The sequence below is a fragment of the Somniosus microcephalus genome, chromosome 6 (genome assembly GCF_052327205.1).
Source record: "Somniosus microcephalus isolate GS21.2 chromosome 6, FLI_Smic_1.0, whole genome shotgun sequence".
NCBI lineage: Eukaryota > Metazoa > Chordata > Chondrichthyes > Squaliformes > Somniosidae > Somniosus > Somniosus microcephalus.
The window spans coordinates 152,831,092-152,857,201 of record NC_140992.1 but is presented as its reverse complement, the minus strand read 5'-3'; the positions used below and the strand labels follow the sequence as shown (position 1 = coordinate 152,857,201).

Here is a 26,110-nt window from a genome sequence, read left to right as displayed (position 1 = left end):
CGGGCTCGCGGGAGTCAGACACCAATGCCGCGGGGGGTGGTGCAGGAGGGAGGTGCGGCCAGGCGGCCGCCGGGAAAGCGGCCGACCGCCCGTCCACCTTTATGCGCCGGCCTCTCGGAGCTGCAAGGCATCGTTTTTCAAACGCTGTTTGCGGCCGCCACGGGCGAGGCGCCCGCAACTGAATTTGGCGGTCAGCACGGAATCGCATTGGAGCCGGGGCACTGCGCACACCGATGACGTCATCGGTGCCGGCGCAGCGCTACCGGCTAACGCCGATGTTAGGGACCAACTGAATTTCGGGCGCTAAAAAACTTCCGGTGCAAACCACTCTTTAGCCAATAAGTGGGCGCAAACGCGACTGAATTTCTAGGCCAATGTGTGTGGGTAATGGTGGAGCTGTTATCTGAGATCGGGTCAGGCTGTGTTTGTGCTTGATGGAGGAGCTGGTATCTGAGACTTGGTCAGTCTGTTTGTGTGTGCGATGGAGGTGAAGGTATCTGAAAGTGGGACAGATTTTATGTTGGTGATGGAGGAGCTGATATTCGAGACTGCGACAGGCTGGGCATGGGAGGTGGAGGAGCTGGTATCTGAGAGTGGGATGGGCTGTGTGTGAGTGGTGGAGGAGCTGGTATCTGAGAGTGAGACAGACTGTGTGTGGGTGATGGAGGAGCTGGTATCTGAGATTGGGACAGAATGTGTGTGGGTGATGGTGGAGCTGTTATCTGAGAGTGGGACAGACTGTGTGTGGGAGGTGGAGGAGCTGGTATCTGAAAGTTAAACAGACTGTGTTTGTGTTTTGCAGGAGCTGGTATCTGAGAGTGGACAGGCTGTGTTTGGGCATTTGAGCATCTGGTAGCTGAGTGAGGGACAGACTATTTGTGGGTGATGGTGGAGCTGGTATCTGCGAGTGGGACAGGCTGTGTGCGGGTGATGGAGGTGCTGGTATCTGAGATTGGGCCAGGCTTAGTGTGGGTGATGGTGGAGCTGGTATCTGTGATTGATACACAATGTGTGTGGGTCATGGTGGACCTGGTACTTGAAAGTGGGACAGGCTGTGTGTAGGTGATGGAGGAGTTGGTTTCTGAGAGTGGGCAGGCTGTGTGTAGGTGATGGAGGAGCTGGTATTTGAAAGTGGGACAGGCTGTGTGTAGGTGATGTAGGAGTTGGTTTCTGAGAGTGGGCAGGCTGTGTGTGGGTGATGGAGGAGCTGGTATCTGAGAGTGGGACAGGCTGTGTGTGTGGGTGATGGAGGAGCTGGCATCTGAGATTGGGTCAGGCTTAGTGTGGGTGATGGTGGAGCTGGTATCTGAGATTGAGACACAATGTGTGTGGGTCATGATGGAGCTGTTATCTGAGAGTGGGACAGGCTGTGTGTGTGCGATGGAGGAGCAGTTATCTGAGAGCGGGTCAGGCTGTGTATGTGGGTGAAGGAGGAGCTGGTATCTGCGAGTGGGACAGGCTGTGTGTGTGGGTGATGGAGGAGCTGGTATCTGAGAGTGAGACAGACTGAGTGTGGTGTATTGATTTCTTTGTGGGTTGAATGACGAGACATTTATGAAAGAGAATGGGCTAGATTTTCAGTTGATAGCGCCAGCAGTTAGCGCCTTAAGAGTAGTGATTTTCGGGCGCTATGCGTGTAGCGCCCGTGCGCAGCGCAGTTTGCGCCCCGCCCCAAATTAACTTGCCCGTTAGCGCCGGCGCAAAGTTTAGCGCCCGCCCGGATGCGCGCGCAGAAAATGACGTCACATCCTCGTGCAACGCCCTTTGTGCGCCCCGATTCCAAACTTCAGTCGGACCGCCCCATTGTGCGGCTGGCGGCCGGAGCGTTTGGAAAAAGGAACGCAACACAACTAGCGCGGGCCCCGGGGGGCGCAAATTAAAGGGGACGTGCTCTCCAGTATAAAGGCCAGCCTTTTTTCAGAAAACACTCTTGTGCAACGCATTTCTGGAGACGCAACAAGGAGGATAGCTAACTGGTTTCAAGCAGCAAGAGCTCAGGTATTTTTGGACTCAGGCCAGAGCGCTGCAAGTGGCCTTTTGGAAATTTGAGTGTTTGCCAGGATTTGATGGGGGTTGCATGGGGTGCCAACACGGAGCTGCAGCTCCATGTCCGTAGGGCTCGCAGACGCATTGTGAGAGGGGCAGCCCTGGCTAGAGGCAGAGGGGGCTACAGGCGTCGGCCACGTAGGCCTTACCCAGTCAGGCTATACCGCCAGCAGCGCTCCTACCTAAACATGAGTGCCGCGCGATGTGTTAAAAGGCTCCGATTCCGAAAGGAGGTGATTGCAGACATCTGCCACCTGCTTCGCCGAGATCTGCGGCCAAAGCTCAGGTGCAGGACGTCTCTGTCGGTGGAAGTGAAGGTGACGGTGGCATTGAACTTCTATGCCACCGGCTCCTTCCAATACGCTGCTGGGGACATAGCAAACATCTCCCAGTGCGGCGCGCATCGCTGCATCCGCCAGGTGACCGAAGCACTGTTCAGAAGGAGAAGCCAATTCATCTCCTTCCCCATGGCCCTGGAGAGCCAGCATCAGCGCGCATTGGGATTTTCCAGACTCGGGGAATTCCCCTTGGTGCAGGGCGCCATTGACTGTACGCATGTGGCTTTGCGGGCCCCTCTGGAGCATATCGCAACAGGAAGGGCTACCATTCTCTGAATGTGCAGCTGGTCTGTGACCACAAGCAGCGCATCATGGCAGTCAATGCCAGCTTCCCAGGCAGCAGCCACGATGCCTTTATCCTGCGGCAGAGTACTGTGCATGACATGTTCCAGGCACAGCCTCCCCCAAGAGGATGGCTACTCGGGGACAAAGGCTATCCTTTGTGCACCTGGCTCATGACCCCGCTCCGCGCGCCCAGGACCGCTGCTGAAGAGGCCTACAACGAGAGCCATCAAACCACCCGCAACATCATCGAGCTAACTATTGGGGTCCTCAAGCAGCGGTTCCGCTGCCTTGATCACTCCGGAGGAGCTCTCCAGTATTCGCCGGACCGGGTCTCCCAATTTGTGGTGGTTTGCTGCATGCTACACAACCTGGCTATCCGCAGGACTCAGGCACTGCCACCTGACGTTGGACCAGCACCTCAGGAGGAGGAGCAGGAGGAGCATGAGGAGGAGGAGGAGGAGGAGCAGGAGTACGTTCCCAGGAGGGAGCGACCAGGGCCAAGGGCCGCACGACGCCACCTTATTACATGGTACTTCTAAGCCCCCTGTCAGGGATTGGCCAGGGGCCATGAGGGAAGATGAATGCTGCCGCTCCGCAACCCCTCAGCCGGCGAAGCCAACAAACACTAAGAAGAACAACCATGGAGACTGCATGAATAAAGATAATTTTTTATTACACAAAAATGAAAAGCCCTTCCCACATGAATCCCCAAAAACAATAAACGGGCCCCACAAAAAGCCCAATAAACGACTCACTCCCACAAACTGGGGAGGAGTCAGTCCACCTTTCTTCAAACCGGGCCTCAATGTCGGCCTAACGCAAAAAATAAGCCCTCCAACAACACAACCATGGGCAAAATAAAGATGGCCACCGCCATATAAAAGGAAAGCTGGCCACACCCTCTACTGAGTGGCCCGCGAGGGTGAGACCTTGCCCAGCCTTTTGCCTCCCCTGCCCGGCCTGCTGCTCCTTCGCAAGCTCTGCCCAGTGGCTGCTGCGAGGCTGGGGGAAGGTGCCTGAGGCTCAGATGCCCTTCCGCCAGATGCTGCTGGGGGGCGACCTACACGGCGTTTGGGCCTCGAGGGGCTGTCTGCTGAGTGGCGCACCTGAGCCTGGCCACCATCAGCTGCAGCCGCTTGCCCTTGACGTCCCAGTGGGGGAATGGCGGCGACGGATGGAGCAATGTGGGCCAGCTGGCGTCTGGGATGCGCTGGCTGGTGCTGTGGCGCGGTGGCACTCGGCCGGGCCCGCACTGCAGGATCCGCAACAATCAGCCGAGGGGCGGCTTGCTGGGATGGTCCAGCGTGGCGGCTGCCCTGGCGATGCCTGCCTGAGACAGCGCGTGTGGCAGCAGTGAGTGCCCCTGTTGTCCTGGTGTGCGCACGCATCACATCCACCAGGGTCTTGACGGCATCAGTCAGCATGCGGCCACTCGCGGCAGTTGCTGCCCCGAACTCGCGCACACTGGTTGCCAGCAACTCGATGGCCTCAGGCATGCGCCCCACCACGCTCATGAGCTCCGTGTGGTGCCGGTCCGAATCCTCGGCCATCTTATCCAGCTTCCGCACCTCCTCCGAGGTGAAGGTGTCCGGACTGGAGTCGCGACTCTCCCGCTGGGGAGGAGGGGGCCGAACTAAGGGACCCTTGCCACGTTGGTGGCGGCGAGTGTGCCGATCAGCAGCACTCCCCTCTGATCCTTCCCCCCTTTGGGGGGAAGGCCGCGGGCCACGCGCACAGCTCCTGGGTGGCTGGACGCCACTGGTCCCAGAAGCTGCATTGCCCTGCGACAGTTCCTCCAGGCACTCGTCCAGTGAGGAGGTGTCAAGCATTTCCTCCTCTCCTGCGGGACGTGACTGTTCCCCCGATGGTCCGGCTTGTTCCTCCTCCTCCTCCTGCTCGGAGGTGCTGTCACTGGCAGCTTCAGGGTCCTGGTCGTCACCAGCTGAAAGCAGGAATGCACAAGAGTAGCTTCAGAGTGAGGAGACGGCGTCAGCGAGGGAGTTAGGACTGGTGGCATTCAGCGCATTGTTGGGACAGTGGCAAAGGAGGTAGCTTGGATGGGCCAGTGCGATGCGAGAGGGCCAAAAGGCGAGGTCCTTACCATTGCCGGGCAGTGGAGGGTCGGATACTCCGCACGCTGTGGGGACAATCACACGGGCTCCCATGAGCACACACACGCGCTCCTCCAGGCGAGTGAGCTTCTGCAGCTTGGCGCGGCCACCCCTGGCACGGGCCTGGCGATTAAAGGCTACTTTAGCCTGCAAGAGAAAGGACGGGCTGTAAGTGCGCAGTGTAGCCCTGATGTAGTGTGCACTGCCTCCCATGGTGGAATAGCTTGGCCAGAGTGAAGCCCTGATGTAGTGTGCACTGCCTCCCATGGTGGAATAGCTTGGACAGAGTGAAGCCCTGATGTAGTGTGCACAGCCTCCCATGGTGGAATAGCTTGGCCAAAGTGTAGAGTGCCGAATGGCCATTTGATGCTCATGACTGTCCCAATGCTGCTGGCTGAGGGCTGGCCAATAGGACTTTCAGCTCCCTTTGCCCATCATGTCAGGTGTACATGCAAGAATGAGGAGGAGACTGGAAAGGCTACTCACCTTGACAATCCTGGTCAGGTCGTTGTATTTTTTACGACATTGTTTGTGGGTCCTGGGGGCATCGCCGGTGAACGTCACCCTCTGGGCGATCTGCTTCCAGGCTTTGGTGTAGTCATGGTGGGTTGGATTCCTCCCACTCTCTGGGAACAAGATCTTGCGCCTCACCTCCAGAGCTGTGACCATTATATCCAGATCACCCTCTGAGAAGCGCAGGGCACACTGACGGGCCTTCTCTGGCGTTGCCATGACTCCCTGGGGCTGAGCAGCAGTGTTGAGGCCTCTTTGCAAGGCTGCAGTGTGCAGGGCATGGCAGCAGACCAATTCGTCCCTTCCCCCTTTAAGAGCTGGTCAGCGCCACGGGGTCTGCTGTCAGTCCAAAAATGACCGCACCCGCACTGCGCCCCGCCTGGGCGCTATCCCTCTGGACCGCCAGCTTAGCGCCTAAAGAGAGTAGTGGAACGCCTCTTTTAGCGCTCCACCAACCTCTTAGGGCGAAGCCACTGAATTCCCGGCAACGGGGCGCTACTTTGGGGCGGGCGCTAACTTCGGGCGGGCGCTAAGGTTAGCGCCCCAAAACTACCTATACTGAAAATCTAGCTCAATGTCTTTTAATCTAAATTCTGTTCTAATCTTTTAACAGCATTTACAGGAGACATCAGGCTGGTGATGCATCTAGAACGAAACTGAAACTAAACTGAACTGCCTTGCTTGTCTCTGTCACATGCCCTCTGCTGGTCAGGCACAAGCAATCAATACATGCAAACATGCTGTTAAGGCATCATAATCGAACAGGCAAATACCATCTCTATTTGCTGATATCATTACATCTCCTTTTCTTAAAACAAAAGTATTTTACTTTTAACTAACAACATGTTTTCTTTGTAGTAATCTGCATTTTAACTGTAACACTTAATGAACTTACATTATCATTATCATGATCAAGGTTTTTTAACATTGCTTTGTGTGTTCACATGAAATATGTCAATACACTAGAACTTGAAGAAAGAATAAGATAACATTACTTCCTTCTATAGCAATAGTCCTTAAATTTGCTCAATGAGTCTCTCAGGAGGCTTCACGTGTCTTGAGGATTTTCTGATTGATTGTCCTTGAATCTGAGTTGTTGCCTCAGATGATGGTTTCTCAGCTGTGTGATCAGCTTGTTCAAATGTATCAGTCTCTTGACCTGCTGTGGCTGGCCCCATGAGAAGATCTCGACGATTTCTTTTCAAAACAGCACCCTCATCTGTCTGAATGGTGTATGATCTTGGTTAAACTTCACTCAGGACAGTTCCCTTCTGAGTCCATGTGTTTGTTTTGTCTTTGAACCTTACTTGGCCACCAGTGTGGATTTCAGGTAGGTTTTGTGTTCCTCTGTCATAGTAGTACTTCTGCTTTTCTTTCTGTTGTTCTTTGAATTTCCTCACTTTCTCCCCCTCTTTTGTTTTCAGGAGGTTCTCCGGGATGGATAGGTTTGACATTAGCCGACGTCCCATCAGGAGTTGGGCTGGTGACATACCACACTCGAGCGGCGTTGTGCGGTATACAAGCATGCTCTGGTAGAAGTCAGTTCCACTGTATTTTGCCTTGTACATCAGTCTTTTCACTGTCTGGACCGATTTTTCCACTAAACCATTGGACTGTGGAAAGTGAGGACTTGACGTTGTGTGGACAAAGTCCCACTCTTTGGCAAAGTGTCGGAAACTTGCATTGTAAAACTGGGATCCGTTGTCTGTGAAGACCTCGCTTGCCATGCCATTTCCGGAGAATATGGCTTTCATACATGTTATCACAGCATCTGCAGTGGTGGTGTACAGTCTACAAACCTCTGGATACAGGGAGCAATAGTCTGTGACTGCAAGATAGTCCTTCCCTTGACATACGAATAGGTCAGCGCCTACCTCCTGGTAAGGTCTCTCTGGTGCTGGGTGTGGCTTTAGTGGTTCTACCGGATTGCTTGCTCGATATTTCAGGCATATTGTGCAGTTTGACACCTCATTTGTCACATCTTGGTTGATTCGTAGCCAGTACATCACCTCTCGTGCTCTTTTCTTACACTTTTCGATTCCCAGATGCCCTCCATGGATCTTTTTTAACATCTCTTTTCTCAGACTCTTTGGGATAACAATTTTACTTCCTTTGTAGATGATGCCTTTGACCACTGATAGTTCCGCCCTGCAATTCCAGTACTCTGCCATGTCAGGTGAGCAGTCTTGCTTCATCTTGGGCCATCCATCCAAGATGCTTTTTCTCAGTCATCTCATTGTTTCATCTTTGTTTGTCTCAGTTTTATGAGCTCCATTTTTGCATCTGCTATGGGCAGTGCACTTGTGATCATGTCCACGTAGGCGTTCACTTTTTCATCCATTGTGGTGTTTGCGGGCTCACTTGGGTCAACAGCTCTGGACAACGTGTCTGCTGTATACATCAGCTTACCCGGTGTGTACGCAACATTCAGTGTATAGCGTTGCAGCCTGATCATCATTCTTTGTATTCTAAGCGGACAGCTATTTAGTGGCTTTTGGAACAATGCAATCAAGGGCTTATGGTCAGTCTCTACACTGATTGCTTGTCCTGCCACAAACTGGTGAAATCTTTCACAGGCGTATGTGATGCTGAGCAGCTCCTTTTCTATTTAAGCATATCGCGTCTCCGCGTCTGTCATTGAGCGCGATGCATATGCAATAGGTTGCCAGTAGTCATATTGTTGCAGAAGAACGGCACCGAGCCCACTCTGTGATGCATCTGATGATATCTTGATGGGTCTCGCTGGGTCATAAAACCTCAGAACTGGTTCCTCTGTGAGCAGTTTCTTTAGATCACTCCATGACTTCTCATGCTCATGATTCCATTCCCATTCTATATTCTTTTCAGTTAGTCTTCTCAGTGGCGCCATCTTTCCTGAGAGGTTGGATATGAATTTCCCCATGTCGTTGATCATTCCATTAAACCTCTGCATGTCCTTTTTGCATTGTGGCTTTGGCATATTCTCAATGGCGGACACCTTTCTGGGATCTGGTCTGATGCCCTCACTGCTAAGGATATCTCCCACGAATGTCAGTTCTGTCACCCCGAGCTGGCATTTCTCTCTATTCAGCTTCAGGTTTGTTTTCCTTGTTGCTTCCAGCACTTTTTTCAGTCTCTCGTCATGCTCAGTTCTCGTCGTTCCCCATACTATGATGTCATCCATTGATGTATCAACTCCCTCCACGTGCTCATAGATCATATGGATAGTTTTGTGATACACTTCAGGAGCTGAGGCAATGCCAAATGGTAACCTTAGGAATCTGTATCTGCCAAATGGACTGTTGAACGTGCACAGTCTTGAACTTGCTTCGTCCAATTTCATCTGCCAAAATCCTGATGATGCGTCTAACTTGCTGAAATACTTTGCATTTGCAAACTGTGCCATGATTTCCTCACGTGTAGGAAGCTTGAAGTGCTCTCTCTTTACTGCTCTGTTTAGATCTCTTGGATCCAGGCAAATTCTGAGCTTTCCATTCTTTTTGTCCACTACGACGAGGGAACTCACCCACTCAGTTGGCTCATCTATCTTCCGAATCACGTTCAGGCTTTCCATCCTGTCCAACTCTGCCTTCAGTTGCTTTTGAAGAGCAAACGGGACTTTTCTGCATGGATGTATGACCGGTGTCATGCTTTTATCTACTCTGATCGTGTGTTCTCCTGGAATGCAGCCTAGACCCTTAAATAGGCCGTTGTACTCTTTCATGAGTTCATCATAGACTGTCTCTCCTTTGCTTTCCACAATGAGGACTCTCTTTACCAGGTTCAGTCTCTCACAGGCTTTTAAACCTAGTATGGCTTGCACATCCTTTGGCACCACGATTAATGCTAGCGTGTGCTCTCTGTCCTTGTGTGTTACTTTGACAATGCATCTTCCTTTCACTGGTATATCAGTACCTGAGTATCCTGTCACTTTCACTTTTATTCCATGTATCTTTGGTCTGGGTCTAATTTTCTTAAAATCAGTCTCTGATATCACATTAACTTGTGCTCCAGTATCCAATTTAAATGGAATGTGTATGTCATTCACTTTTAGTGTCAACATCCAGTCTCTTTCTTCTTTTTTGTTTTCAGACACAACATCTACATAGAACTCCTCTATCTCGCTTTCATCTACTGTATGCACCTCGCTTTGTTGCGCTTGGTTCTTACAGCAACGGGCATAATGGTTGTTCTTGTTGTAACTATTGCATGTTTTACCATATGCTGGACACTTTCTTGGTGGATGCTGTGTACCGCATCGACTACATGACTTTCGATTGTCCCTTTCATTTTCGTTTGCTGGCCACGCCTCTTTTTTCACATTGGCGCTCTTTTTGTTAAACGGTTTGTATCCATTCTTTCTCACTGCATCCACGTTGCAGCTACTGTCACTGAACAGTTCCTTTGCCTGCGACTTCACAGTCTCTGTAGCCTTACACAGTGCTATGGCTTTTCCCAGGTCTAGATCTTGCTCTCTTAGCAGTCTTTCCCTTAGACCATTATCTGGAATACCACACACCAGTCTGTCTTTTATCAGCGAGTCTGTCAGTCCCCCAAATTCACATGTTTTGCTTCAGTTTCTCAGTTCAGTCACATACTGATCAATAGTATCACCCATTTTCTGTACACATGTGAAAAATCTGTGCCTCTCAAACGTCACGTTACGTTTTGGTATGCAGCAGGACTCAAACTGTTCCATTATTTTATCTAACTTCATTTTGTCTCCATCAGCAGCGAATGTGAAGCTAATATACACCTCCAGCGCTTCATCACCCACGACATGTAAGAACAGTGACGATTTCTTTTTATTACTTTTCTCATCAGCTCCGATTGCCGCTAAATACAACCCCACACGTTGTTTGAATCTCCTCAAATTTTCAGCCACATTACCTGTCAACTGAAGCGTCGCCGGTGGGTGTAAACTTTCCATTTTTTCACTTCGTTAGCTATTCTCCAATGGTAAGCAATGATGTTCTCTTTTGGTTTGCTAATTTGTGGAGAGCTGATTTAACTTCAGATTTTTTCTCTTCATCTCTTTCAATCACTTCTGACACCATGTATTTATTTCTTTGTGGGTTCAATGACGAGACATTTATGAAAGAGAATGGCCTAGAAATTCAGTGCCCTTAGCACCGATTTTGCGGCGCTAGAGGGCCTAGCGCTGCAATTGGCGCCGGTTCCTAAATTGCCTGGGGCCCTTCCGCGGCGGTAGACCGGTAGCGCTGCGCCGGCACCGATGACGTCATCGGTGTGCGCAGCGTCCCGGTTGCCGTGGTAACCCGGCCCCAAGCCGAAATTCAGTTGCGGCCGCCTCGCCAGTGGCAGCCGCAACTAAGACTCCGGCAAACGAGTGCTTTAAGGAGGCGCGGCGGCCGGCCGCTTTCCCGCCGGCCGCCTGGCCGCAGCTCCCTCCCCAGACTTCTCCCCACCCCCCCCCCGGAACAGATGCAAGCCCGGCACTTGTCCGAGGTGCCGGGCTCATTTTTGAGGAGATTTGCGCGGGCCGCGGCCGGGTGCAGGCAGCTCCTCCTTAACGGAAGGAGGAGGCCTGCACTTCCCGAGCCTGCCGCACCGCAGCGGGCGCTGCAGCGCCGGAATAGCGCCGCAATGCGGCGCGTTGCGCCAGTTTTCAGGCGCTAAAACCCTTCAGTAGCGCCGGCAGCCGTTTGGGCGCGGCGCTACTGAATTTTTGGCGCGCGCAAAGGGACTTAGCGCCGGCGCTAACTTCCGGCGCTAAAGCCCTGGCGCAGCGCAAACTCAATTTCTAGGCCAATGTCTTTTAATCTAAAGTCTGTTCAACTCTTTTAACAGCATTTACAGGAGACATCAGGCTAGTGATGCATCTAGAACGAAACTGAAACTAAACTGAACTGCCTTACTTGTCTCTGTCACATGCCCTCTGCTGGTCAGGCACAAGCAATCAATACATGCAAACATGCTGTTAAGGCATCATAATCAAACAGGCAAATACCATCTCTATTTGCTGATATCATTACATGTGGGTGATGGAGGAGCTGGTATCTGACAGTGGGTCAGGCTGTGTTTGTGTGTGATGGAGCTGCTGGTATCTGAGAGTGGGACAGTCTGTGTGTGGGTGATGGTGGAGCTGGTATCTGAGAGTGAGACAGGCTGTGTGTAGGAGGTGGAGGAACTGGTATGAGAGAATTAGACTGACTGTGTGTGGGTGATGGAGGAGCTGGTATCTGAGAGTGGGACGAACTGTGTGTGGGCTGTGGAGGAGCTCGTATCTGAGAGTGGGACAGCCTATATATGGGTGATGCAGGATCTGGTATCTGAGAGTGGAACAGTCTGTGTGTGGGTGATGGAGGAGCTGGTATCTGAGGGTGGAACAGTCTGTGTGTGGGTGATGTTGGAGCTGGTATCTGAGATTGGGACAGAATGTGTGTGGGTGATGGTGGAGCTGGTATCTGAGAGTAGAACAGTCTATGTGTGGGTGATTGTGGAGCTGGTATCTGAGAGTAGAACAGTCTATGTGTGGGTGATGGTGGAGCTGTTATCTGAGAGTTGGACAGGCTGTGTGGGTGGGTGATGGAAGAGCTGGAATCTGAGAGTGGGACAGGCTGTGTGTGTGTGATGTAGGTGCTAGTATCTGAGATTGGGAAAGGCTGTGTGTGGGTGTTGGAGGAGCTGGTATCTGTGAGTGGGACAGGCTGTGTGTCTGGGTGATGGGGGAGATGGCATCTGAGATTGGGTCAGGCTTAGTGTGGGTGATGGTGGAGCTGGTATCTGAGAGTGGGACAGACTGTGTGTGGGTGATGGTGGAGCTGGTATCTGAGAGCTAAACAGACTGTGTTTGTGTTTTGCAGGAGCTGGTATCTGAGAGTGGACAGGCTGTGTTTGGGCATTGGAGTATCTGGTAGCTGAGTGAGGGGCAGACTGTTTGTGGGTGATGGTGGAGCTGCTATCTGAGAGTGGGAAAGGCTGTGTGTGGGAATGGATGAGCTGGTATCTGAGAGATAGAGTCTGTGTGGGTGATGGAGGAGCTGGTATTTGATAGTGTGACAGGCTGTCTGTAGGTGATGGATGAGCTGGTTTCTGAGAGTGGGCAGGCTGTGTGTGGGTGATGGAGGAGCTGGTATCTGTGATTGGGACAGGCTGTGTGTGTGGGTGATGGGGGAGCTGGCATCTGAGATTGGGTCAGGCTTAGTGTGGGTGATGGTGAAGCTGGTATCTGAGATTGAGACACAATATGTGTGGGTAATGGAGCTGGTATCTGAGAGTGGGACAGACTGTGTGTGTGCGATGGAGGAGCTGTTACCTGAGATTGGGTCAGGCTGTGTTTGTGCGTGATGGAGGAGCTGATATCTGAGAGTGGGACAGTCTTTGTGTGTGGGTGATGGAGGTGAAGGTATCTGAAAGTGGGACAGATTATATGTGGGTGATGGAGGAGCTGATATTTGAGAGTGCGACAGGCTGGGCGTGGGAGGTGGAGGAGCTGGTATCTGAGAGTGAGACAGACTGTGTGTGGGTGATGGAGGAGCTGGTATCTGAGAGTGACACGGGCTGTGTGTGTGGGTGTTGGAGTATCTGATATCTGAGAGTGGAACAGTCTGTGTGTGGGTGATGGAGGAGCTGGTATCTGAGAGTGGAACAGGCTGTATGTGGGAGTGGAGGAGCTGGTATCTGAGAGTGGGACAGGCTGTGAGTGTGGGTGATGGTGGAGCTGGTATCAGAGAGTAGGGTAGACTATGTGTGGGTGTTGGAGCATCTGGTATCTGAGAGTGGGACAGACAGTGTGTGGGTGATGGAGTTGCTGGTATTTGAGATTGGGACAGGCTGTGTGTGTGGTTGATGGAGGAGCTGGCATCTGAGAGTGGGACAGACTGTGTGTGGGTGATGGGGGAGCTGGTATTTGAGAGTGGGACAGGCTGTGTGGGTGGGTGATGGGGGAGCTGGTATTTGAGCGTGGGACAGGCTGTGTGGGTGGGTGATGGAGGTGCTGGTATCTGAGATTGGGACCGGCTGTGTGTGGGTGTTGAATGAGCTGGTATCTGTGAGTGGGAGAGGCTGTGTGTGCTTGATGGAAGAGCTGGTATCTGAGAGTGGGACAGGCTGTGTGTGGGAGGTGGAGGAGCTGGTATCTGAAAGTTAAACAGACTGTGTTTGTGTTTTGCAGGAGCTGGTATCTGAGAGTGGACAGGCTGCGTTTGGGCATTGGAGTATCTGGTAGCTGAGTGTGGGACAGACTGTTTGTGGGTGATGGTGGAGCTGGTATCTGCGAGTGGGACAGGCTGTGTGTGGGTGATGGAGGAGCTGATATCTGAGAGTGGACAGATTGTGTGTGGGTGATGGTGGAGCTGGTATCAGAGAGTGCGACTGTGTGGGTGATGGAGGAGCTGGTATTTGATAGTGGGACAGGATGAGTGTAGGTGCTGGAGGAGCTGGTTTCTGAGAGTGGACAGGCTGTGTGTGTGGGTGATGGAGGAGCTGGTATCTGAGATTGGGTCAGGCTTAGTGTGGGTGATGGTGGAGCTGGTACCTGAGATTGAAACACAATGTGTGTGGGTGATGGTGGAGCTGGTATCTGAGAGTGGGACAGGCTGTGTTTGTTGGTGATGTAGGAGCTGGTATCTGAGAGTGGGACAGGCTGTGTGTGGGTGCTGGAGGAGCTGGTATCTGAGATTGGCACAGAATGTGTGTGGGTGATGGTCGAGCTGGTACCTGAGATTGGGACAGGCTGTGTGTGGGTGATCGAGGAGCTGGTACCTGAGAGTGGGACAGGCTGTGTGTGGGTGTTGGATGAGCTGGTATCTGAGATTGGGAAAGAATGTGTGTGGGTGATGGTCAAGCTGGTATCTGAGAGTGGGACAGGCTGTGTGTGGGAGATAAAGGAGCTGGTATCTGAGAGTGGGGCAGGCTGTGTGTGGGAGTGGATGAGCCGATATCTGAGAGTTAGACAGTCTGTGTTTGGGTTTTGCAGGAGCTGGTATCTGAGAGTGGGACAGTCTGTGTGTGTGGGTGATGGTGGATCTGGTATCTGAGAGTGAGACAGACTGTGTGTGGGTGTTGCAGGAGCTGGTATCTGAGAGTGAGACAGACTGTGTGTGGGTGATGGTAGATCTGGCATCTGAGAGTGGGACAGGCTGTGTGTGGGTGATGGTGGAGCTGTTATTTGAAAGTGGGACAGGCTGTGTGTGGGTGATGGAGAAGCTGGTATCTGAGAGTGGGACAGGCAGTGTGTGTGTGTGATGGAGGAGCTGGCATCTGAGATTGGGTCAGGCTTAGTGTGGGTGATGGTGGAGCTGGTATCTGAGATTGAGACACAATTTGTGGGTGCTGGTGGAGCTGGTATCTCAGAGTGGGACAGACTGTGTGTGTGCGATGGAGGAGCTGATATCTGAGAGTGGACAGGCTGTATTTGGGCGTTGGAATATCTGGTATCTGAGTGTGGGACAGACTGTTTGTGGGTGATGGTGGAGCTGGTCTCTGAGAGTGGGACAGGCTGTGTGTGTGGTTGATGGAGAAGCTGGTATCTGAGAGTGGGACAGGCAGTGTGTGGGCGATGGATGAGCTTTTATCTGAGAGAGGGTCAGGCTGTGTTCATGGTTGATGGAGAGGCTGATATTCGAGAGTGGGACAGGCTGTGTGGGAGGTGGAGGAGCTGGTATCTGACAGTGGAACAGGCTGTGTGTGTGCGATGGAGGAGCTGGTATATGAGAGTGGGTCAGGCTGTGTTTGTGTGTGATGGAGGAGCTGATATCTGAGAGTGGGACAGTGTTTGTGTGCCGGTGATGGAGGTGAAGGTATCTGAAAGTGGGACAGATTGTATGTGGGTGATGGAGGAACTGATATTCGAGAGTGCAACAGGCTGTGCGTGGGAGGTGGAGGAGCTGGTATCTGAGAGTGAGACTGTAAGAATACGCAATAATTTACAGTTCTGAAGATTCATTTTTTTTGATTAAAGGATCCCTGAGCGATGTGCTTTTAAATTTCCAGGGATAAAATGGCAGTCACCACATGGCCGAGACAAAGAGGCTTGGAATGCAGCTTTCTGTGTCTGGAAGTAAGGTTCAATGAAGACAAAGGACAATGCTTTGTTTACAAAGCAACTGAATGCTATTAGCATTTGTTTGTATATCGAGTGGATACAAAGGAAACTGCAGAAGAGACTTTTGCACCTTGAATGGGAATCGTTCAAGATTTGAATGGGTTTTAAATCACCCAGCGCTGGACAATAGAGCAGCTGTATCTCCCTTTTGCTATTGGACCCTTTTGGGTGGGGAATTTTGCACACAAGGCAGGATGGGAGGGGCTCACCAGGTATAAAGAAAGGGCTGAGAAGCCAGCTCGCTCTCTTGACTCTCTTGACTTCCTGGGACCATAGGTGAGCTCTCTCTCTCTCTCTCTCTCTCTCTTCGCTGGACCACATGTGAGCAGAGTTTCTGACTCCTCAACAAGGCAACCTAGCAGGAGTTAAGGGGGGATGGTGATTTAAGGGAATTGCTAAGATTGTTTAAATAACATTGTAGCCATTGTATCCCTCGTTTTCGCCATCTGCAACCCCCCTGTTATATAGTTTTACAATTTTACTGTGTTCGTGTGGGATAGTTTGATATTGTGATTATAGTTTCTTTAGTTAATAAAGCTTGATTTTTTTCTCTCATTCAAACTACGTGTCTGTTTTAATATCAATAATTATAAGCCCTGCAGTCAGAACTGGAAGGTGGGGTAGCGATTCGAAACCGCTGTTTTAAAATTGGTTTTATTTGTAAATTGGTCTGAGTGCAGGAAAAGGCTGCAAGACCAGGAAAATTACTTTAAACCAGTTTAAAGAAGCCCCGAAATCCTTACAATTGGCGCCCGCGGGCAGGACTGCAGGCCGTTTTTGATATGATATGTGGTCTGAATCTAGAGAAAGCATCAGTTATTATCTTTCTTGCTTTCAGTCTGTGGGCAGCCCTGCGGAAGGTAGTGGCAGTGTGTAAGCTGACCTATCGGGGTATAGGTGGCTGGGCTAGAAAGGGTGAGATGGGAGAGCAGGAGGAGTTTAAAGAGGCCAAGAATCGGGAGTCCCAGCTTGAAAAATGTCAGGCGGAGGTAGAACGCCTCAGAGAGGTGTATGAGGCCAGAGCTAGTGGTATGAGGGTGCGGGAAGAGAATGCACGCCTCACACTAGAGGTCACGAAATGCCAGGCATTTATAGAGCGCCTTGTGCAGGAAGTCACAGAGGTGAGGGACAGGGGGATGAGGCTACAAGAGGAGAATGCACATCTCACCCAAGAAGCTAGCGAGAGAGAGAGCCATGCGAGAAACGAGATAGAATTCCTAAAGTACCAAATCACTGAGGCCAGCGAAAATGAGATGAGACAGCGGGAAGAGAATGTCAGGTTTGGTGAAGCAGATCATGGCCCCTGTAGGTCAGAGATAGAAAGCCTTAACATGGCTTTAAAGGCATCAAAGGGAATGATTTGCATGATCAGCCCGAAGGCAGGTCAGCCGGATATTACTGGCAGCCCAAATCAAACCGCCCCAGAGGCAACACCCAGGGAAAGGCTGACTAGGGAATTAGAGATCCCAAGACAGCAGCCCACAGCTCTGGGTTTTGAGGAGCTCTGGCAGCAAGGAGGGGTGGACAATGGGGTGGTAGGAGAACACCAGCAGTTCCCGCCAGGCAGGCGGGGACCAGGACCAGTGTACCCCCTCCAACAACGGAGGTACGGTCCGCCCATGAGGAGTGAGCCTGAGAATAGGAATCCTCAGCCCACAGCAAGTTCGAGTTCACAGGCAAGCACGGTGGCTTGTGTGGGGGGAGGGGCCATTCATATTCAGAGTAAGCTGTTTAAGCCAGGGAACAGGAAAGGAGAGTTCTGCGACCCCTGTAAAGCAGGTCCAGTAGCAGAAATCCGGGACAAGGGAGGCACACAGGGGATAGTTTTGGCCCCAGGAAAAAGGCAGGTCCAAAATTCCCCAGTTAAAGCCACCTGGGTGAGGGAACATGAGTTTGCTGTCCATGCAATTTCAAGTTCACAGCCTACAAAAACAGGAACTGTGACTTGTTTCCAGGGAAAAGCAAACAAACCCAGAGAGAGATTTGCACCAGCAGGCTGCCAGGTATATTATACAGTGCGGGCTATTTGGACATGGTGGAGCAGGTTCCCAGCCAGCTGGGGCTGTGAACCAAGCTCAGGGTCCACCAGCCAAAGTTTCCCCCATAGAGACACCCCTCAGAAGGTCTCAGCGGGTGCCCCAGCCTAAGAAAGCATGGTCACCCACTTTACAGTGGAGTAGGGCGGACGCCCGAGCCGGGGAGAAGCCAGAGAACAGAGGCCCCCACTCAACAGCCATAAGCTGCGAGGGACCAGAGACAGGAGGCAGTCCAGCTTCGCTGCAGCCAGCAGCAATCTGCGACAGTGCCAGAGATTAGACTGGCCGTCCAGAGACGGGCGGCATTTGTATTAAAGCTATGTGTGTGTATATAGCGTGCTTTTAAGGTGTATTTTAAGTTTTGTTGATTTAACTAGTTTTAAGTTAAAGTGCAAAGAGTTTAAGTTTACATGTGTGCCGAACGTTTGTGTTTTGGTCCGAGGTCGAGGGACCCGAGCATGTCTCCACCTAAGGCAGCAGGTCAGTGAGACCTGGCTGCATGTCCCTTTTAAGTTTTTGCAGGAGATTGGAAAATGAAGCAGCCATGTTCGCCCAGCCCAAGCTGGACATCGAATGAAGATACGGAATGTTGGGGATCACCTCGCCACTGGACGAATCCAGGAGACCCCGCAGCGGTCTTCGGGAAAAACTGGACAGAGTCCGGAGGAACTTGCCTACTCCTCCTACGGGGAGGAGATGGCCCCAGCTGGGTGGGGCACGGCCCCCAACCCAGCACTATCCTGACCGAAGTTCACTTGCGGGAGACCTCGCTGTTGAGGAGTCACGTTGGGGAAGCGCGGGCGCCTGGTCATAGGGACGCGTTCCCCGGGGGTGGGTGGTGATGGCCCGGGAATGATTGTACTAGAGGAGGGGGAGACCCAAGAGTCGCGTGGGTGCGGTCGGGGGAGGGAGGAACTCACCCAGGGGCCCACGGGCAAAGAAGATAAGTTGTGGCTGGGAAGGATGAGTGGGTGGCCGGATCAGTGTGGGGCCTGGGAGTGCCGCCACACAGGCACCCATCATTTTCTGCAGCCAGTCGAGGGAAGACGGGAGGGGGAGGGACTGGGAGTCATGAGATCCCATACTCCCCGGTCTCGGTCTGTGCCAAGGTAATTTTAAACGTGAGGGGTACCCCGCCTCCACAAAAGGACAAGGGAACGGCTCGGGGCTGTCGGAGCAGGCTGGTCTGTAAATCCATTCTGCCTGTTTTAAAGTTTAAGCTGATCAAAGGGGGGTGGAAGGTACTTTTACTGCCCGAGTGGGAGGATCAATACCCACTCGAATTTCGCGACCCATCATCGGCACGTGATGATCGGGGTTCATTTAAGCATGTTGTTTAATGATTTTATGTATTTTGTGTTGCAGCCCCAAGTTGAGCAGAGGCGTCGGATCCTCTCCGTGCTTGGGACCAGTTTGTGACAACTTCAATTTGAGCAGAGGCGTAGGACTCTCTCCGTGCTTGCGATAATTTGAGTACATTGTGTAACTAAGATTGCAACATTTTGTAATAACTTATGTAAAAAAAAGTGATTGTAAATTTGGTTTACATTGTATAATTTTACAAGCGTGTAGGGGTATGAGACCCCTTATTGAAAATTGAAGTATCTGTAAGATGCCTACCGTACCATGGTTTTTTTTCTGGAATTTAAGGGGAATAGACAGGATGAGGATCAGTGGCAGATAGCTATTAGGTAAATGCAGGGGATGGTTGTTTGTGGGGGGTCAGAAATCATTGCTCATTTCTTCAAGAGGATACTACAAGCAAGCTGGAAGTATCCAAGGGCGGACTGTAAGAATTTGCAATAATTTACAGTTCTGAAGATTCATTTTTTTTTATTAAAGGATCCCTGAGCGATGTGCTTTTAAATTTCCAGGGATAAAATGGCAGTCACCACATGGCCGAGACAAAGAGGCTTGGAATGCAACTTTCTGTGTCTGGAAGTAAGGTTCAATGAAGACAAAGGACAATGCTTTGTTTACAAAGCAACTGAATGCTATTAGCATTTGTTTGTATATCGAGTGGATACAAAGGAAACTGCAGAAGAGACTTTTGCACCTTGAATGGGAATCGTTCAAGATTTGAATGGGTTTTAAATCACCCAGCGCTGGACAATAGAGCAGCTGTATCTCCCTTTTGCTATTGGACCCTTTTGGGTGGGGAATTTTGCACACAAGGCAGGACGGGAGGGGCTCACCAGGTATAAAGAAAGGGCTGAGAAGCCAGCTCGCTCGCTTGACTCTCTTGAATTCCTGGGACCATAGGTGAGCTCTCTCTCTCTCTCTCTCTCTCTCTCTTTGCTGGACCACATGTGAGCAGAGTTTCTGACTCCTCAACAAGGCAACCTAGCAGGAGTTAAGGGGGGATGGTGATTTAAGGGAATTGCTAAGATTGTTTAAATAACATTGTAGCCATTGTATACCTCGTTTTCGCCGTCTGCAACCCCCCTGTTATATAGTTTTACAATTTTACTGTGTTCGTGTGGGATAGGTTGATATTGTGATTATAGTTTCTTTTAGTTAATAAAGCTTGATTTTTTTCTCTCAGCCAAACTACGTGTCTGTTTTAATATCAATAATTATAAGCCCTGCAGTCAGAACTGGAAGGTGGGGTAGCGATTCGAAACCGTTGTTTTAAAATTGGTTTTATTTGTAAATTGGTCTGAGTGCAGGAAAAGGCTGCAAGACCAGGAAAATTACTTTAAACCAGTTTAAAGAAGCCCCGAAATCCTTACAGAGACAGACTGTGTGTGGGTGATGGTCGAGCTGGTATCTGAGAGTGACACAGGCTATGTGTGTGGGTGTTGGAGTATCTGGTATCTGAGAGTGGAACAGTCTGTGTGTGGGTGATGGAGGAGCTGGTATCTGAGAGTGGAACAGGCTGTATGTGGGAGTGGAGGAGCTGGTATCTGAGAGTGGGACAGGCTGTGAGTGTGGGTGATGGTGGAGCTGGTATCAGAGAGTGGGGCAGACTGTGTGTGGGTGTTGGAGTATCTGATATCTGAGAGTGGGACAGACAGTGTATGGGTGATGGAGGAGCTGGTGTTTGAGATTGGTACAGGCTGTGTGTGTGGGTGATGGAGGAGCTGGTATTTGAGAGTGGGACAGGCTGTGTGGGTGGGTGATGCAGGTGCTGGTATCTGAGATTGGGACAGGCTGTGTGTGGGTGTTGAATGAGCTGGTATCTGTGAGTGGGAGAGGCTGTGTGTGCTTGATGCAGGAGCTGGTATCTGAGAGTGGACAGGCTGTGTGTGGGTGATGGAGGAGCTGATATCTGAGAGTGGGACAAACTGTGTGTGGGTGATGGTGGAACTGGTATCTGAGAGTGGGACTGTGTGGGTGATGGAGAAGCTGGTATTTGATAGTGGGACAGGTTAAGTGTAGGTGCTGGAGGAGCTGGTATCTGAGAGTGGGACAGGCTGTGTGTGTGGGTGATGGAGGAGCTGGTATCTGATATTGGGTCAGGCTTAGTGTGGGTGATGGTGGAGCTGGTACCTGAGATTTAGACACAATGTGTGTGGGTGATGGTGGAGCTGGTATATGAGAGTGGGGCAGGCTGTGTTTGTTGGTGATGGAGGAGCTGGTATCTGAGAGTGGGACAGTCTGTGTGTCTGGGTGATGGAGATGAAGTTAGCTGAAAGTGGGACAGATTGTGGTTAGCACTATGCCTCACAGCGCCAGGGACCCGGGTTCGAATCTGGCCTCGGGTGACTGTCTGTGTGGAGTTTGCACATTCTCCCCGTGTTTGCGTGGGTTTCCTCCGGGTGCTCCGGTTTCCTCCCACAGTCCAAAGATGTGCGGGTTAGGTTGATTGGCTATGATTAATTGACCCTTAGTGTTAGGGGGATTAAATACGTGGGGTTATGGGGATAGGGTGGGATATGTGTTGGTGTAGGGGTTACGGGGATCGGGTGGGATATGTGTCGGTGCAGGCTCGATGGGCCGAAATGGCCTCTATCTGCACTGTGGGGTTTCTGTGATTCTGTGATTCTGTGATTGTATGTTCATGATGGAGGAGCTGGTGTCTGAGAGTGGGTCAGGCTGTGTGTGGGTGATGGAGGAGCTGGTATCTGAGATTGGGACAGGCTGTGTGTGGGTGATGGAGGAGCTGGTATCTGAGAGTGGGACAGGCTGTGTGTCGGTGATCGAGGAGCTGGTATCTGAGAGTGGGGCAGGCTGTGTGTCAGTGTTGAATGAGCTGGTATCTGAGAGTGGGACAGGCTTTGTGTGGGAGATAAAGGAGCTGGTATCTGAGAGTGGGACAGGCTGTGTGTGGGAGTGGATGAGCTGGTATATGAAAGTTAGAAAGTCTGTGTTTGGGTTTTGCAGGAGCTGGTATCTGAGGGTGGGACAGTCTGTGTGTGTGGGTGATGATGGAGCTGGTATCTGAGAGTGGGACAGGCTGTGTGTGGGTGATGGAGGAGCTGGTATTTGAGAGTGGGACAGGCTGTGTGTTGGTGATGGAGGAGCTGATATTTGAGAGTGGGACAGGCTGTGTTTGGGTGTTGGAGTATCTGGTATCTGAGAGTGGGACAGGCTGTGTTTGTGTGATGGATGAGCTGGTATCTGAGAGTGGGACAGTCTGTGTGTGTGGGTGATGGTGGAGCTGGTATCTGAGAGTGAGACAGGCTGTGCATGGGAGGTGGAGGAGCTGTTATCGGAGAGTGAGACAGACTGTGTGTGGTTGATGGAGGAGCTGGTATCTGAGAGTGGGACGGGCTGTGTGTGGGTGATGGAGGAGCTGGTATCTGAGAATGAGACAGACTGTTTGTGGGTGATGGAGGAGCTGGTATTTGCGATTGGGACAGGCTGTATGTGGGTGATGGAGGAGCTGGTATTTGAGAGTGGGACAGGCTGTGTGTGTGTGAAGGAGGAGCTGATATCTGAGATTGGGAGAGGCTGTGTGTGGGTGTTGGAGGAGCAGGTATCTGAGAGTGGGACAGGCTGTGTTTGGGTGTTGGAGTATCTGGTATCTGAATGTGGGACACACTGTGTGTGGGTGATGGTGGAGCTGGTATCTGCGAGTGGGTCAGGCTGTGTGTGGTTGATGGAGGAGCTGGTATCTGAGAGTGGGACAGACTGTGTGTGCGTGATGGTGGAGCTGGTATCTGAGAGTGGGACAGGCTGTGTGTCGGTGATTGAGGAGCTGGTATTTGAGAGTGGGACATGCTGTGTGTAGGTGATGGAGGAGCTCGTTTCTGAGAGTGGGCAATCTGTGTGTGTGTGTTCGAGGAGCTGGCATCTGAGAGTGAAACAATCTGTGTGATCTAATGGTGGAGCAGCTGATATTGGTCCCTCTATCAGTTTAGATACTGTAAGACATTTTCTCTCCGAGTTCACAGAGGTTTCTCTCGCCAGAGGCCTCTCTCTCTTTTGCACAGTGAAACCTTGAGTGGTTTGACTCACTCACCCCTTAGGTTCTAGACACTGCACTTATGTGCAGGAACTACAATGCAGAGAATACTCTTATAGACCAAGTTTAATGAAACGAAATGAAATTTTATTGCATAAGGAAAAACAAATCAAATGCAAGCAAATAAGAGGGTACATGGGAGGGAAAAACAAATCGTAACAATACAGTCTTAGCTAAAATAGATACAGGCATATTATACTTTACAAAAGTCATCATGAAATGGGGAAACACACGGAACATCTAGGGACAACAACTCATGTAAATTATACCCAAAATGCCCATCCCCTTAAACCTATCTAGATCCGATTATGAAGTGCCAGAAACATACTCACCAATCCAGCTAGGGATTGTAAGGTTTTGAAACAGGTCTGCGTTTTGATCCTTTCAGGCATCCTGTCTCGTCGTGGTCGACGCTGCGGGCTGCGAGCTGCGACACGCCTTCTCTTCCTCGAGGTGAAGGTCATGGACAGGCTGGATCTCAGTGGGCCTGGACGTCGATATGAGGGAAGGTCAACTGTTTGACCACTTTCAAGAGGTATCTTCTAGTCAGTTACCATTTGCACATACGTTTTCTCTGTAGGGCTGCTGCCCTCTTGTCTCATCAACGGCCCAGGGTTTGTCGACGATCTCCCAATGGTTCCCCTGGGGCGGGACGCAGGCTCGAATTGCCTTCTTGATGGCTGCTTCGCCTTCTTCAATCCTTCCGAGCTGGTGATCGTTTCTTCCTTAAAACGCTGCTGATGGCTACCCCGGGTTCCCCAAATATACTTCTCAGGAGAAGCCTTTATCCCCCACCAAATCAAGGTTAGTCTTTGTTTAACTTTTGGTGGGCTTGTTGCACAGCGGGGTAGTTATTATATTTAAACTGCTTTCGGGATGGCCATCTCTGGTCTGGAATGACCTGCATTGTTTCGAATGTCTTCTTAATGTCTTTAATGGGTCTTTGATGCTCCCCTTATGAATATGAAACTGTCTCCCTTTGTCTGGGTAAACATTTAGATGGCCTTTATCTACAGGCCGATCTGACTGGATCTGCATCCAATCTTTATGTATGTGTTAGTGTCTGGTTTCGTTTTCTCAGAAATGGCTTCCAGAACTTAATGTGGATTGAATCCACAAAGGCTGTCTGGGGACTGCAGGAACCATTTTAAAGTGTCCCAATAAGTCAGTCATGGGGTCTGGCGGCCATTTTATATGCCCCTTTTTCTGGGCTTCTTTTAAAACAGTCTTTTAAAACAGGGCCTCTTCTACCAAAGGACCCTTACAGTACAATATTAATTTTGCAGGTCTTACAATACTCACAGCAACTGTACAGTTGACGATGGTTCTCCTCTCCTCTACAGAAAATCTGTGCTTCCTTTAGGTATCCTGTTCTGCACAGTATATATTATCTTTTACACTGACTACATTGCAGTCAATTTCATGAAATTATTTACTCAGAATTTGTGATTCCTATCAGCAAGAAGCAAGAATTTTCCCACGGAATGAAATGAACACTTAGATAAGCACTGCACTCTGTGCCCTCCCCAGATAGCACTGTTCCTTCATCATGTTCCAGTGGCAATATCCAGAGGAACATAATGATTCTCTGTATTCATTTCCAACATAATTCACATTTCAATCCGTGCACCCGCTATTATTTTGCACCTAACCCAGATCTATTATTCAGGCCGTTTATTGGGAGAATTATTTTGCTCAGTGTTGTTTGTTGATTGTTAAGGTTATTTCTCAATTTGCAAATATTGGTGTCATAAGAACATAAGAACATATGAAATAGGAGCTGGAGTGGGTCATTTGGCCCCTCGAGCCTGTTCCGCCATTCAATAAGATCATGGCTGATCAGTTACCTCCACTCCACTTTCCCACACTATCCCCATGTCCCTTGATTCCCTTAATATCCAAAAATCTATCAATCTCGGTCTTGAATATACTCAACGACATCTCTCTGGTGTAGAGAATTCCAAAGATTCACTACCCTCTGAGTGAAGAAATTTGTCCTCATCCCTGTCCTCAATGGCCAACCCCTTATTCTGAGACTGTGACCCTGGTTCTGGACTCCCCAGCCAGGGGAAACATCCTACCAGCATCTACCCTGTCAAGCCCTGTAAGAATTTTGTATGTTTCAATGAGATCACCTCTCATTCTTCTAAACTCTAGCAAATATAGGCCTAGTCTACTCAATCTGTCAGGGTTCATTGACCTACCAGATGACCACTGAGGTTTCTATCTGTGTCTCTCCACCACTGTGCTTCACAGCTGTGAGCTCTGCCTTTCAGAGAGCTGCTGTCTGAGCCATGTCCTGTGACCTTTCCCAAGACGACCAGGGTCGACTCCGAGATGGGTCCACTTGACCATTCTGAACAAAGCATAAGTCACGAATGTAAGTTCAAAACATTTCACTTATGATATAGCTCCACACATGTGGGGCAGGATTTTAACTCAGGTGCGGGATGGTGTTGTGTTATCCGCATTTCGTGTTATCCACCCAAATCTAAATGTGTTGAGTCTGTGGTTTCAATTGCAGTTATACTGAATAACAGGACACAGAATACAGAAGTAAGTAAACAGGTCTTTAGTGATTGAGGGTCAGGGCTGAACTGGGATACACTTTGCTCCGCAGGGTTTATATACCGGTGTGGTTACCACCGGTACTACAATGTACAGGAGCCATCAAAAAGTAGTCCATCACCTTAAGGTATCCTCTTAAGGTGGTACAGGTTACATACACAACAATTCCTCCCCTTTTAGCTTAACAGTGTACACCCCAAATTAAACATTACATGGATAACATATATACAATTTACACACAAAACTGTTCAAAGATTCAGTCTCTGAGGAGGCCTCCTGATCCGGGCCGGATAACGCCTTTCAGGGGTCTCTGGTTCTCGTTGCTGGGGTGACTCTTCCACTTGATCTCCTATGGATTGAACATCATCATGTACGTTCGAGTCTGAAGTAGATGCTACAGGCTCAATAAGTTCTTCAACGGGTGTCTCTGCCGTAGACATGGGGTCAACCCTTGTTCTCGATTCCACAAGTTGGTCAGCATGACGTCGTATTACATTCTCTCCAACGTCTACCGTGTACATCAAGGGTCCTTGTCGTGCACGAATTGTTCCAGCTTGCCATTTATCATCCCTATAGTCCCTGGCCAACACTGGTTGTCCTATTTCGAAACTACGAGTGGCCTTGTTATTTACATGCTGGAATTGCTTGTTTTCAACTTCCCTTCGCACATTGGGTTTTAACAAATCCAACCGGGACCGCAACCTTCTGTTATAGAACATTATGGCAGGGCTTTGATTTGTCACTGCATGCGTGGC

General features: G+C 50.5%; 1 pseudogene; it reads right to left on the bottom strand.

Annotated features, from left to right (window-relative positions):
* Positions 1–414: 414 nt before the first annotated feature.
* On the bottom strand, positions 415–22,616 carry LOC147116122 (uncharacterized; annotated as a pseudogene).
* Positions 22,617–26,110: the final 3,494 nt, after the last annotated feature.